Source organism: Triticum dicoccoides, chromosome 6A (genome assembly GCF_002162155.2).
Source record: "Triticum dicoccoides isolate Atlit2015 ecotype Zavitan chromosome 6A, WEW_v2.0, whole genome shotgun sequence".
Lineage (NCBI taxonomy): Eukaryota > Viridiplantae > Streptophyta > Magnoliopsida > Poales > Poaceae > Triticum > Triticum dicoccoides.
In genome coordinates this window covers 370,906,669-370,919,307 of record NC_041390.1, presented here as the reverse complement: position 1 = coordinate 370,919,307, position 12,639 = coordinate 370,906,669, and positions in this window count along the sequence as shown.

The following is a 12,639-nucleotide window of genomic DNA, read 5'->3' as shown; positions in this document are numbered from 1 at the left end:
CAGTCTTGTTTTCATCATACAGGGTGGGATAACATGAAGGTACTCATTCAAAGATAATGTCTTTTGAACACCGGCCCTCTACAATGCGGGATCCCTTGAGGACATCATCAAAATACCGCTCCGGCGTGCGGTACTCCTTGCCAGCGGGTGGTCCCTCGGTCGCGAGTTTGACGGCGTCCATCTTCGCCCACTATATCTTCACACAGGCGAAGGCCATCCGCGCACCTTCGATGCAGATCGGCCGCTTGATGACGTCAAGCCGGGGGCATGCATTGACCAGCCGCTTCACGAGCCTGAAGTAGCTGTTGGGTATGACTTCGGCAGGACATAGCCGGATTATTAAATCCTTCATGGCTAGTTCGGCCACCCTATGCAGTTCCACTAGCTATTTTATCTGATCGCTAAAGGGCACCGGATGTTCTGGTGCAAGGTATTGCGACCAAAACAGCTTCTCCATCAAGCTCCCCTCTTCGAGTCGGAAGAACTCCGTAGCGTCGACAATGCTGCGCGGCAGATCCGCAAACGCTCCTGGAGAACTCCAAATCCGGGTCAGTAAGAGAAATCTTCTCTTCACATACTTGCTCTGCATAATAAAGGCCTTACCCACCGCGATTTTTATGGCCTCATGGATTTCCTGGAGGGCGCCCTGGGCTTCAATCTGGGCATCGTGTGCGCTCTGGCGGGCCTTGGCAAGTTCGGACTCTTGATCCGCAATATTGCGCTCCAAGGACTCGTATTTCTGCATAGCGTCCTGGAGCTCCTGCTGGACCTCAGCAACCCTGGCCTCGTCTTTCTCAAGAGCGGCTTGTTCCTTTGCCGCTCTCTCTTGGGCTTCAGCCAGCGCCTTCTTGAGGGCCTCCACCTCGGTCGCCGCTCCTAACAAATATCATGGCACTATGGTCAGCACAAATCATTCAGCCCTTCTGGATCTACAAAAGGTCATTGCATACCTTGATGATCCTCCAGCTGTTTTTTCACGCGGCCGAGCTCTTCCTCGGTCCGCTCCAGACTCTACTTCAGTCCGGATACCTCCGCAGCATGAGAGGTCGCAGCCAGCAAAGACGCCTGCTTATTCACATAGACACGTATGGTTAGTCTCCTGCGAAAATTAGTTGATCCTCTGTCCGGCTTTTCTTTTCAAACACCGGACAGTGTCTCAGGGGCTACTATCTGTACTATGACATTCTTTTTACACAATTGCGTCGCTTACCTCAAAGCTTGTTAGAAGGCTTGTGCAGGCTTCGGTCAGTCCGCTCTTGGCGGACTGAATCCTCTCAACCACCGTACCGATGAGGGTACGGTGTTCCTCAACAATGGAAGCACTTCGCAGCGCTTCCAATGGAGTATCTGGTGCCTCTGGATGGACAGAGGCCACCGGTGGAATTGGTGCGCCTCCTTCGAAGCTTGCCGGATTCTGGAGCCGTATAGGTCTCGGGATCGTATTCGGCTGGGGGCCAAATTGGATATGGCCTCCATCGCCAGTCTTCATGGGTATCTGCTCCCCCATGTGTCCGGCGGCCGAGGTATCATCCTCTGGCGCCACTGTGATGGCCTCCTGTTCCTCCCCGTGGGTCGGGAGGGTCCGTCGAGACAGCACTTCAGCGTCCTTCGTAGCCTTGGGAGAGGAGGCAGCCGGAAGGGACCCGCTGTCCATCACCTTCAGATCTAGCGAATTTCCCAAAGATGAGGATTGCTTGAGGTCGGAACAAGCTGGACTTCAAGTGCATGATTTAACATGTTAAAATTATGAAGTAAAGAGGCTAGGTATTTGTGTGCGTCTTCGAGTACTTACGATTCGGCCAGGGGCTTATCCCTGGGGCGCCACTCGCAGCTGCTATCAATCTCCCAGGTGGGGTTGTCCGCCGCGGAGGCCTTCCCCTTCTTGGATGCCTCTGCCTCCAGATGCATGGAGGCTGCCCTTTTCTTCCTTCCCCCCTTAGGGGAGAATTGCTTTCCTCCTCTTCCTCGGTGTTGGTGGCGGGAGGGGAGTGGGTTTCGGCGTCTTCGAACGTCACATCCAAAGTGCCCTTATGGCGGAGACCACCCCTAGTCCCCTTGGCCTTCTTCTTGGCCTTCTTCTCCGGCGCTTGATAGGGCGCCGGAACCGGAATCTTCGTCAGAAGTGGGATAGCTGGTTCTTCAGGCAGCGGAGCCGGACACCGAATCCGCTCTGCCTTCTTTGTCCAGCCCTGAAAAAACAAATTGGGAAGCTTAGACATCTTCCTTGAGTATGCAAGTAAAGGATACACCTTGAAATACGAAAAACTTACCGCACTAGCGGGATGTGCCAGGTCGTGTCTGCGGTCCTCGGTCGTCGCCGGTCACGTCTCGTTGGCCTAGAAGAGCACCTTCCAGATGTCTTCGCGCGTAGTGTCAAAGAACTGTTGCAAGGTCTGGTGCTTGGCCGGATCGAACTCCCACGAGTGGCAAGTCCGGCTTTGGCACGGCAGGATCCAGCGAACAAGCATCACTTGGATCACATTGACAAGCTTGACGTTCTTGTCCACCATGCGTCTGATGCGCATCTGAAGCGTTGTCAGCTCGTCCGACAAAGACCAGTCCAAACCCTTCTCTAGCCAGGAGGTGAGCCGCATCGGGGTGCCGAACTGGAATTTAGGAGCCGCGGCCCAAGTGGCATCGCGAGGCTTTGTAACATAGAACCACTGATGTTGCCACCCTTTGACGGTCTCCACGAAGGTACCTGATACGTCTCCAACGTATCTATAATTTTTGATTGTTCCATGCTATTATATTATCCATCTAGGATGTTTTATATGCATTTATATGCTATTTAATATGATTTTTGGGACTAACCTATTAACCTAGAGCCTAGTGCCGGTTTTTGTTTTTTCGTTGTTTTTGAGTACCGCAGAAAAGGAAAGCCAAACAGAGTCCAATTGACCTGAAACTTGATGGAGCTTATTTTTGGACCAGAAGAAGGCCAGGAAGTAAAAGAACTGGGCCAAAAGAGTCTCAGGCTGCCCACAAGGGTGGGGGGCGCGCCCGTGTTATATAAGAGGTGTTGGAGTCGGGAACAAGGCAGGGGGGCCTCCGGGCTGCCCACGAGGGTGGGGGCGCGCCCACCCCCTGGGCGCGCCCCCTGTCTCGTGGACAGCCCGGAGACCCCCCTGCTTTGTTCCTGACTCCAACACCTCTTATATAACCCAAAACTTCTAGAAAGAAACCTAGATCGGGAGTTCCGCCGCCAGAAGCCTCCGTATCCATCGAAAACCAGTCTAGACCCGTTTCGGCACCCTGCCGGAGGGGGGAATCCCTCTCCGGTGGCCACCTTCATCATCTCGGTGCTCTCCATGACGAGGAGGGAGTAGTTCTCCCTCGGGGCTGAGGGTATGTAACAGTAGTTATGTGTTTGATCTCTCTCTCTCTCTCGTGTTCTTGAGGTGGCACGATCTTGATATATCGCGAGCTTTGGTATTATAGTTGGATCTTATGATGTTTCTCCCCCTCTACTCTCTTGTGATGAATTGAGTTTTCCCTTTGAAGATATCTTATTGGATTAAGTCTTTAAGGATTTGAGAACACTTGATGTATGTCTTGCATGTGCTTATCTGTGGTGACAATGGGATATCACGTGATCCACTTGATGTATGTTTTGGTGATCAACTTGCGAGTTTCGTGACCTCGTGAACTTATGCATAGGGGTTGGCACACGTTTTCGTCTTGACTCTCCGGTAGAAACTTTGGGGCACTCTTTGAAGTTCTTTGTGTTGGTTGAATAGATGAATAGGGATGTCAATGGGGACAATCCCCTATGGGGATACCTACAACATCCCCATCCCCATCTATTCACTATCATCCCATCCCCATCCCCGTTTACATGACTGGGAGTGAAATTTCCCCATACCATGCCCCACCGGGGAACGGGGCCCCATTAGGGTCCCCATCCCCATAAACAAATACCCATATACATAATATGACACCCTATAATCAACATACATAAATGGTGTTGTCCTTGACCTGCTAATGCATATCTAGGTCGTACTGACTTCTTGGTCATGGTAGCAGCTGAGGTGAGGACATGAGATAGGTTTAAGGTTTTTTCAGAGCTTTTTTTGTTTTCGCAAGTTTGTTTGTGAATATTTTAAGGTTGACCGCAGTGTCACAGTTACTAACTGGGTCCCCAATGGGTATTGGGTCTGGGGAATAGGATATCGTCCCCATCCCCGTTGTACCCTATGGGGAATAAATTAGTTTGGTAAATATCCCCATGGGGATGTTTTTCGCCCATCCCCACCCCCTAATAGATGAAATCCCCATGGGTTTACGGGTATGGGGCCCCGTTGCCATCCCTATAGATGAATCTGAGATTGTGTGATGCATATCGTATAATCATACCCACGGATACTTGAGGTGACATTGTAGTATCTAGGTGACATTAGGGTTTTGGTTGATTCATGTCTTAAGGTGTTATTCTAGTATGAACTTTATGATAGATCAAACGGAAAGAATAGCTTTGTGTTATTTTACTATGGACTCTTGAATAGATCGATCAGAAAGGATAACTTTGAGGTGGTTTCGTACCCTACCATAATCTCTTCGTTTGTTCTCCGCTATTAGTGACTTTGGAGTGACTCTTTGTTGCATGTTGAGGGATAATTATATGATCCAGTTATGTTATTATTGTTGAGATAACTTGCACTAGTGAAAGTATGAACCCTAGGCCTTGTTTCCTAGCATTGCAATACCGTTTACGCTCACTTTTATCATTAGTTACCTTGCTGTTTTTATATTTTAAGATTGCAAAAACCTTTATCTACCATCCATATTACACTTGTATCACCATCTCTTCGTCGAACTAGTGCACCTATACAATTTACCATTGTATTGGGTGTGTTGGGGACACAAGAGACTCTTTGTTATTTGGTTGCAGGGTTGCTTGAGAGAGACCATCTTCATCTACGCCTCCCACGGATTGATAAAACTTAGGTCATCCACTTGAGGGAAATTTTCTATTGTCCTACAAACCTCTGCATTTGGAGGCCCAACAACATCTACAAGAAGAAGATTGTGTAGTAGACATCAGTACCTTTGGGCCATGTGACATTGGGCAGCTTGCTCACCATGGCGCCTCCGCACTCTACATGTTAGCCATCCACCACATTCGGCTTCACGTTGAAAATCTTCAACCACAGTCCAAAGTGGGGTGGGATATGGAGGAAGGCCTCGCACACGACAATGAATGCCGAGATATTGAGGAAGGAGTTGGGGGCAGATCGTGGAAATCCAGCCCGTAGTAGAACATGAGTCCGCGAACGAATGGGTGGAGAGGAAATCCCAACCCACGGACGAAGTGGGGGATGAATACGACCCTCTCATGGGGCTCCGGAGTAGGGATGATTTGTCCCTTGGCCGGAAGCCGGTGGGCGATTTCCTTGGCTAAGTACCCGGACTCCCGGAGCTTGGTGATGTCCTTCTCCTTGACAGAGGAAACCATCCACTTGCCTTGTGCTCCAGATCCGGACATGGCTGGAGTGCTTCTTTGAGGCGGAAAGGATGGAAGCTTGGGCGCTGGAGCTCGAGAATGGATGGGCAGAGAGAAGGAAGGCGTGGGTGAAAGAGGTGAATCATTATCCCTTTATAAAGGCAGTGAATATCAAGCACCTCCCCACTCGCCTTAAAACTCGCTTATTCCCCAAGGATCATGCAGGCGGCGCGGTTGCATTACCCACGCCCGTATTGATGAGGATCACGCAATAAGGGGACATGATCTCTGCTTTGACAAGACGTGCCAATAAAACCGCATCTTGAAACATGGAGCAGGAGGCTAAAAACAGTTCGAAATAATGACCGGGCTATGACGTGATGTCACGCAACAAAAGGTGTCAATGGATTGGACTCATAAAATATTATACTCTCTGCATATGTGTGTGGTACTCGTTTTGTAGAGCCAGACACGTTTTCTGTGTTTGAAGGCTATTTTGGAGTATTCGCAGGAGGAACCCGCCTTGCAATGCCGAAGACAATCTACGCGTCGGACACCTCGTCATTGAAGCCTGGTTCAGGGGCTACTGAGGGAGTCCTGGATTAAGGGGTCCTCGGGCGTCCGACCTGTTGGACATAGGCCGGAATGATGGGCCATGAAGATACAAGACAGAAGACTCTCTCCCGTGTCCGGATGGGACTCACCTTGGCGTGGATGGCAAGCCTGGCGTTCGGATATGAAGATTCCTTTCTCTGTAACCGACTTTGTACAACCCTAGCCCCCTCTGGTGTCAACCGAAGGGTTTAGTCCGTAGAGGCAATCATAATCTTACAGGCTAGGCTTCTAGGGTTTTAGCCATTACGATCTCGTGGTAGATCAACTCTTGTAATCCTCATACTCATCAATATCAATCAAGCAGGACGTAGGGTATTACCTCATCAAGAGGGCCCGGACTTGGGTAAAACATTGTGTCCCCTGCCTCCTGTTACCATCGACCTTAGACGCACAGTTCGGGACCCCCTACCCGAGATCTGCCGGTTTTGACACCGACGACCACAACCCCACCTACACAAGTACAACCACCGTCTGTGCTACTTGCTGAGATCGAGAGACACAAGGAAGGAGGGCCAACCATTCCGGCAGATGATGCCATCTGCCCCATGGAAGAGGATATGGATCATGACATGGAGGAGGCCGATGACCCTCTCCAGTATCTCAATACCGGCTTTGACAACGAAGTAATAATGAGTCAACCATATGAATATGAGATGCATGTACCAGAGTCAAAGCATCCTCGGGAGTGCAAGAAGTCTTTGTTCATGCAATCCTCGTAGGACACGCCTCTAGATGCCGGTTCCACCCAAGCTCAACTAATTAGCCAGAGTCGTCCAATGCTGAGCCCGAAACACTAGGGGTGGTGCTCAGGGAGGGTCTGACAGACCCACCAGCACCTGAGCCCACCAAGAAGAAGCAGAGGAAGAGACCTACGGCGAAAAAAATCCAATAAAGCTGGCAATGTTGGTTCTATCAGTCGGCCGCCTTCGCCAAGGTTGACAGTGTATCGCTGAAACATGTGCCATTAATCCATGTTGCAGGAGAGACAATGGTACCGATGAATGCACTAACTGCCATAACACGGGATCTCAGGAGACTCCATGACCATGTGCTTTCGATAGAGAGAAGCCTCCTCGCCTCGGATGATCCAGGATACCCACTTTATATGGTTCATGTGCTGAGCAGTTGCAAGATGTACGTCCACACATGCCCCGTGGACCTCTTTTTCCTGCGATTTGATTACATCTTCCGGATGTTTCAAATGAGGACACTCGATTTTACATTCGCCCGCCCGTATGCGCTGCACATGAACGACATCGTCAGGAGAGAGCAAGTCACTGGTCTTGCAGTCGCAGACCCATACCACATGCATGAGGGCTTCTTGTCAATCAACGACGCCAACCGTCAATATGAGAGTCAGTACATCGACGAATTCTTGGTCAACAATAAGGCCAAAGAAACGATTCTCCTACCTTATCATCCCGGGTAAGTCATCCACGGATAGCACTATAACACATACATCCTTTCGTGCATTTCAATAACTACTTTGCACGCATGGAGGCTAACTTGATTGTGTATTTTGCGTAGCGGGGGTGTCGTGTGGTTCTCATCGTTCTTTACCCGCATTACTCATGCGCTCTATATTTTGGACCCATCGAAGAACATACAGAAGAAAGATTACACACAGATAAAGTATGTTCTAGACAGAGCTATGCTGGGCTTCAGCATGCGGGGTGGCTACATCCAATGCAAAAACAAATAAGGACGGGCTATGTTTCGGCCACAAGACTGACTTCTGTTGCATCCAGCAACCGACAAGAAGTGAGAACGATGGATTCTACATCATCCATCTAATGATGGAGTACATAAGGGATGTGAAATCACTTTGCATGAAATCTTCATCCAATACCCATATCCAGAGATGGGCCGAAGCCTTTGGAGCTGTGCCGGATAATCAACTTTGAAATGATTTTTACCAGATCCAACAGGAAATTGTGTCCATCATCATGAAAGATGTCCTCAAAGAGAATGGGATGTTCTACGGCGGCCCAATATCACGAGCTGACGTCCGAACCCGCATTGCCCTGCAGCGTCAGGACATGACGCCTTTCACTAAGCTTGGGTCCACCCTCCCAGATATGGATGGATGGGAAGAGTGTATTGCTTAAAAACAATGTGTCTGTTTAGTTACTTGTTACTTTCTGTATGACGAAACTTCTAATGTCTCAGTACGATGAAACTGTTAGACGTATGGTGCCGCGCTCTAGTTAATTACTTTCGGTACGATGAAATTTGTTAACTATGTTTACTATATATGTTGCTTCTATTTCATAACCTCGTTGAATTCGCTTCATGATATATATATATATAGTGTTACTATTCATCACCCAGGGTGCAGAATAAGTTACTCTTCACCCAGGGTGCACAATATTGTGTGTGTGTGTGTGTGCGTGTGTGTGTGTGTGCATCTTTGACATGTATATAGATCAACGATGGCGAGGAAGTGGTATGTCGTGTATGTAGGGCATGTTCCGGGTGTGTACGATGAGTGGCCAGAGTGTCAGGCCCAAGTCTCTGGCTTCTCGGGCGGAAACCAAGGGTTTGATAGCAGAGCGAAAGCCGAAGCTAGTTACTTGAGATTTGCTGCCTCTTGAGCACTGCATTGGATTTCCCCGAAGAGGAGAGGATGATGCAGCAAAGTAGCGTAAGTATTTCCCTCAGTTTTTGAGAACCAAGGTATCAATCCAGTAGGAGGCTACGTGCAAGTCCCTCGTACCTACACAAAAAAAATAGCTCAACGCAACCAACGCGCTTAGGGGTTGTCAATCCCTTAACGGTCACTTACGAAAGTGAGATCTGATAGAGATGATAAATAATACTTTTGGTATTTTTGGTATAGAGATGCAAAGTAAGAAGTAAAAGCAAAGTAAAAGCAAAGCAATAATAAAGTAATGGAGATTGATATGATGAGAAAGAGACCCGGGGGCCATAGGTTTCACTAGTGGCTTCTCTCAAGAGCATAAGTATTCTATGGTGGGTGAACAAATTACTGTTGAGCAATTGACAGAATTGAGCATAGTTATGAGAATATCTAGGTATGATCATGTATATAGGCATCACGTCCGAGACAAGTAGACCGACTCCTGCCTGCATCTACTACTATTACTCCACTCATCGACCGCTATCCAGCATGCATCTAGAGTATTAAGTTAAAAACAGAGTAACGCCTTAAGCAAGATGACATGATGTAGAGGGATAGTTTCATGCAATATGATAAAAAAACCATCTTGTTATCCTTGATGGCAACGATACAATACGTGCCTTGCTGCCCCTTCTGTCACTGGGAAAGGACACTGCAAGATCGAACCCAAAGCTAAGCACGTCTCCCATGGCAAGAACAACCAATCTAGTAGGCCAAACCAAACTGATAATTCGAAGAGACTTGCAAAGATAACCAATCATACATAAAAGAATTCAGAGAAGATTCAAATATTATTCATAGATAGACTAGATCATAAACCCACAATTCATCAGTCTCAACAAACACACCGCAAAAAGAAGATTACATCGAATAGATCAACACAAGAGAGGGGGAGAACATTGTATTGAGATCCAAAAAGAGAGAAGAAGCCATCTAGCTACTAACTATGGACCCGTAGGTCTGAAGTAAACAACTCACACTTCATCGAAGAGGCTTGGATGATGATGTAGAAGCCCTGCGTTATCGATGCCCCCTCCAGTGAAGCTCCGGAATAGGCCCCAAGATGGGATCTCGTGGATATAGAAAGTTGCGGCGGTGGAATTAGGTTTTTGGCTCCTTGTTCTGATCGTTTGGGGATATGTGGATATATATGGGAGGAAGAAGTACATCGGTGGAGCTTTGAGGGGCCCACGAGGCAGGGGGCGCGCCCTAGGGGGGCGCCCTCCACCCTCGTGACCGCCTCGTGGCTTTCTTGACGGAGGGTCCAAGTCTCATGGGTCTTATCTGGTGAGAAAATCACGTTCCCGAAGGTTTCATTCCGTTTGGACTCCGTTTGATATTCTGTTTCTCCGAAACACTGAAATAGGCAAAAGAACAGCAATTCTAGGTTGGGCCTCCGGTTAATAGGTTAGTCCCAAAAATAATATAAAAGTGGAAAATAAAGCCCAATACAGTCCAAAACAGTAGATAATATAGCATGGAGCAATCAAAAATTATAGATACGTTGGAGACGTATCAAGCATCCCCAAGCTTAATTCATGCTCGTCCTCGAGTAGGTAAATGATAAAAACAGAATTTTTGATGCGGAGTGCTACTTGGCATAATTTTAATGTAATTCTTCTTAATTGTGGTATGAATATTCAGATCCGAAAGATTCAAGACAAAAGTTCATATTGACATAAAAATGATAATACTTCAAGCATACTAAGCAATTATGTCTTCTCAAAATAACATGGCCAAAGAAAGTTCGTCCCTACAAAATCATATAGTTTAGTCATGTTTCATTTTCGTCACACAATAATGCTATCATCATGCACAACCCCGATGACAAGCCAAGAAATTGTTTCATACTTTAGTAATCTCAAACCTATAAACTTTCATGCAATATATGAGCGCGAGCCATGGACATAGCACTATGGGTGGAATAGAATATAATGAGGGGGGTTATGTGGAGAAGACAAAAAAAGGAGAAAGCTTCACATCAACGAGGCTAATCAATGGGCTATGGGGATGCCCACCGATTGATGTTAATGCAAGGAGTTGGGATTGCCATGAAACGGATGCACTAGAGCTATAAATGTATGAAAGCTCAACAAAAGAAACTAGTGGGTGTGCATCCAACTTGCTTGCTCACGAAAACCTAGGGCACTTGAGGAGGCCCATTGTTGGAATATACAAGCCAAGTTCTATAATGAAAAATTCCCACTAGTATATGAAAGTGATAACATGAGAGACTCTCTACTATGAAGATCATGGTGCTACTTTGAAGCACAAGTGTGGTAAAAGGATAGTAACATTGTCCCTTCTCTATTTTTCTCTCATTTTTTGGGCCTTTTCTTTTTTTATGGCCTTTCTCCTTTTTTGGGCCTTCTCTTTTTTTGGCCTTTCTCTTTTTTATTTATTCCTCACTTGGGACAATGCTCTAATAATGATGATCATCACACTTCTATTTATTTACAACTCAATGATTACAACTCGATACTAGAACGAAGATGACTCTATATGAATGCCTCCGGCGGTGTACCGGGATATGCAATGAACCAAGAGTGACATGTATGAAAGAATTATGAATGGTGGCTTTTCCACAAATACTATGTCAACTACATGATCATGCTAAGCAATATGACAATGATGAATGTGTCATGATGAACGGAATGATGGAAAGTTGCATGGCAATATATCTCGGAATGGCTATGGAAATGCCATAATAGGTAGGTATGGTGGCTGTTTTGAGGAAGATATAAGGAGGTTTATGTGTGAAAGAGTGTATCATATCACGGGGTTTGGATGCACCAGCGAAGTTTGCGCCAACTCTCAATGTGAGAAAGGGCAATGCATGGTACCGAAGAGGCTAGCAAGGATGGAAGGGTGAGAGAGTGTATAATCCATGGACTCAACATTAGTCATAAAGAACTCACATACTTATTGCAAAAATCTACAAGTCATCAAAAACCTCGGCACTACGCGCATGCTCCTAGGGGGGTAGATTGGTAGGAAAAGACCATCGCTCGTCCCCGACCGCCACTCATAAGGAAGACAATCAAATAACACCTCATGTTTCAAATTTGTTGCATAACGTTTACCATACGTGCATGCTACAGGACTTGCAAACCTCAACACAAGTATTTCTCAATTTCACAACTACTCAACTAGCATGACTTTGATATTATTACCTCCATATCTCAAAACAATCATCAAGCATCAAACTTTTCTTAGTATTCAACACACTCATACGAAAGTTCTATTATTAATCTTGCATACCAAGCATATTAGGATTTTAAGCAAATTACCATGCTAATAAGACTCTCAAAATAATCTAAGTGAAGCATGAGAGATCAATAGTTTCTATAAAACAAATCCACCACCGTGCTCTACAAGATATAAGTGAAGCACTAGAGCAAAACTATAAAGCTCAAAAGATATAAGTGAAGCACATAGAGTATTCTATCAAATTCCAAATTATGTATGGCTCTCTCAAAAGGTGTGTACAGCAAGGATGATTGTGGTAAAATAACAAGCAAAGACTCAAATCATAAAATATGCTCCAAGCAAAACACATATCATGTGGTGAATAAAAATATAGCTCCAAGTAAAGTTACCGATAGAAGTAGACGAAAAAGAGGGGATGCCTTCCGGGGTATCCCCAAGCTTTGGCCTTTAGGTGTCCTTAGATTATCTTGGGGGTGCCATGGGCATCCCCAATCTTAGGCTCTTGCCACTCCTTGTTCCATAATCCATCAAATCTTTACCCAAAACTTGGAAAATTCACAACACAAAACTTAAAGTAGAAAACTCGTGAGCTCCGTTAGCGAAAGAAAACAAAAGACCACTTCAAGGTACTGTAATGAACTCATTCTTTATTTATATTGGTGTTAAACCTACTGTATTACAACTTCTCTATGGATTATAAACTATTTTACTAGCCATAGATTCATCAAAA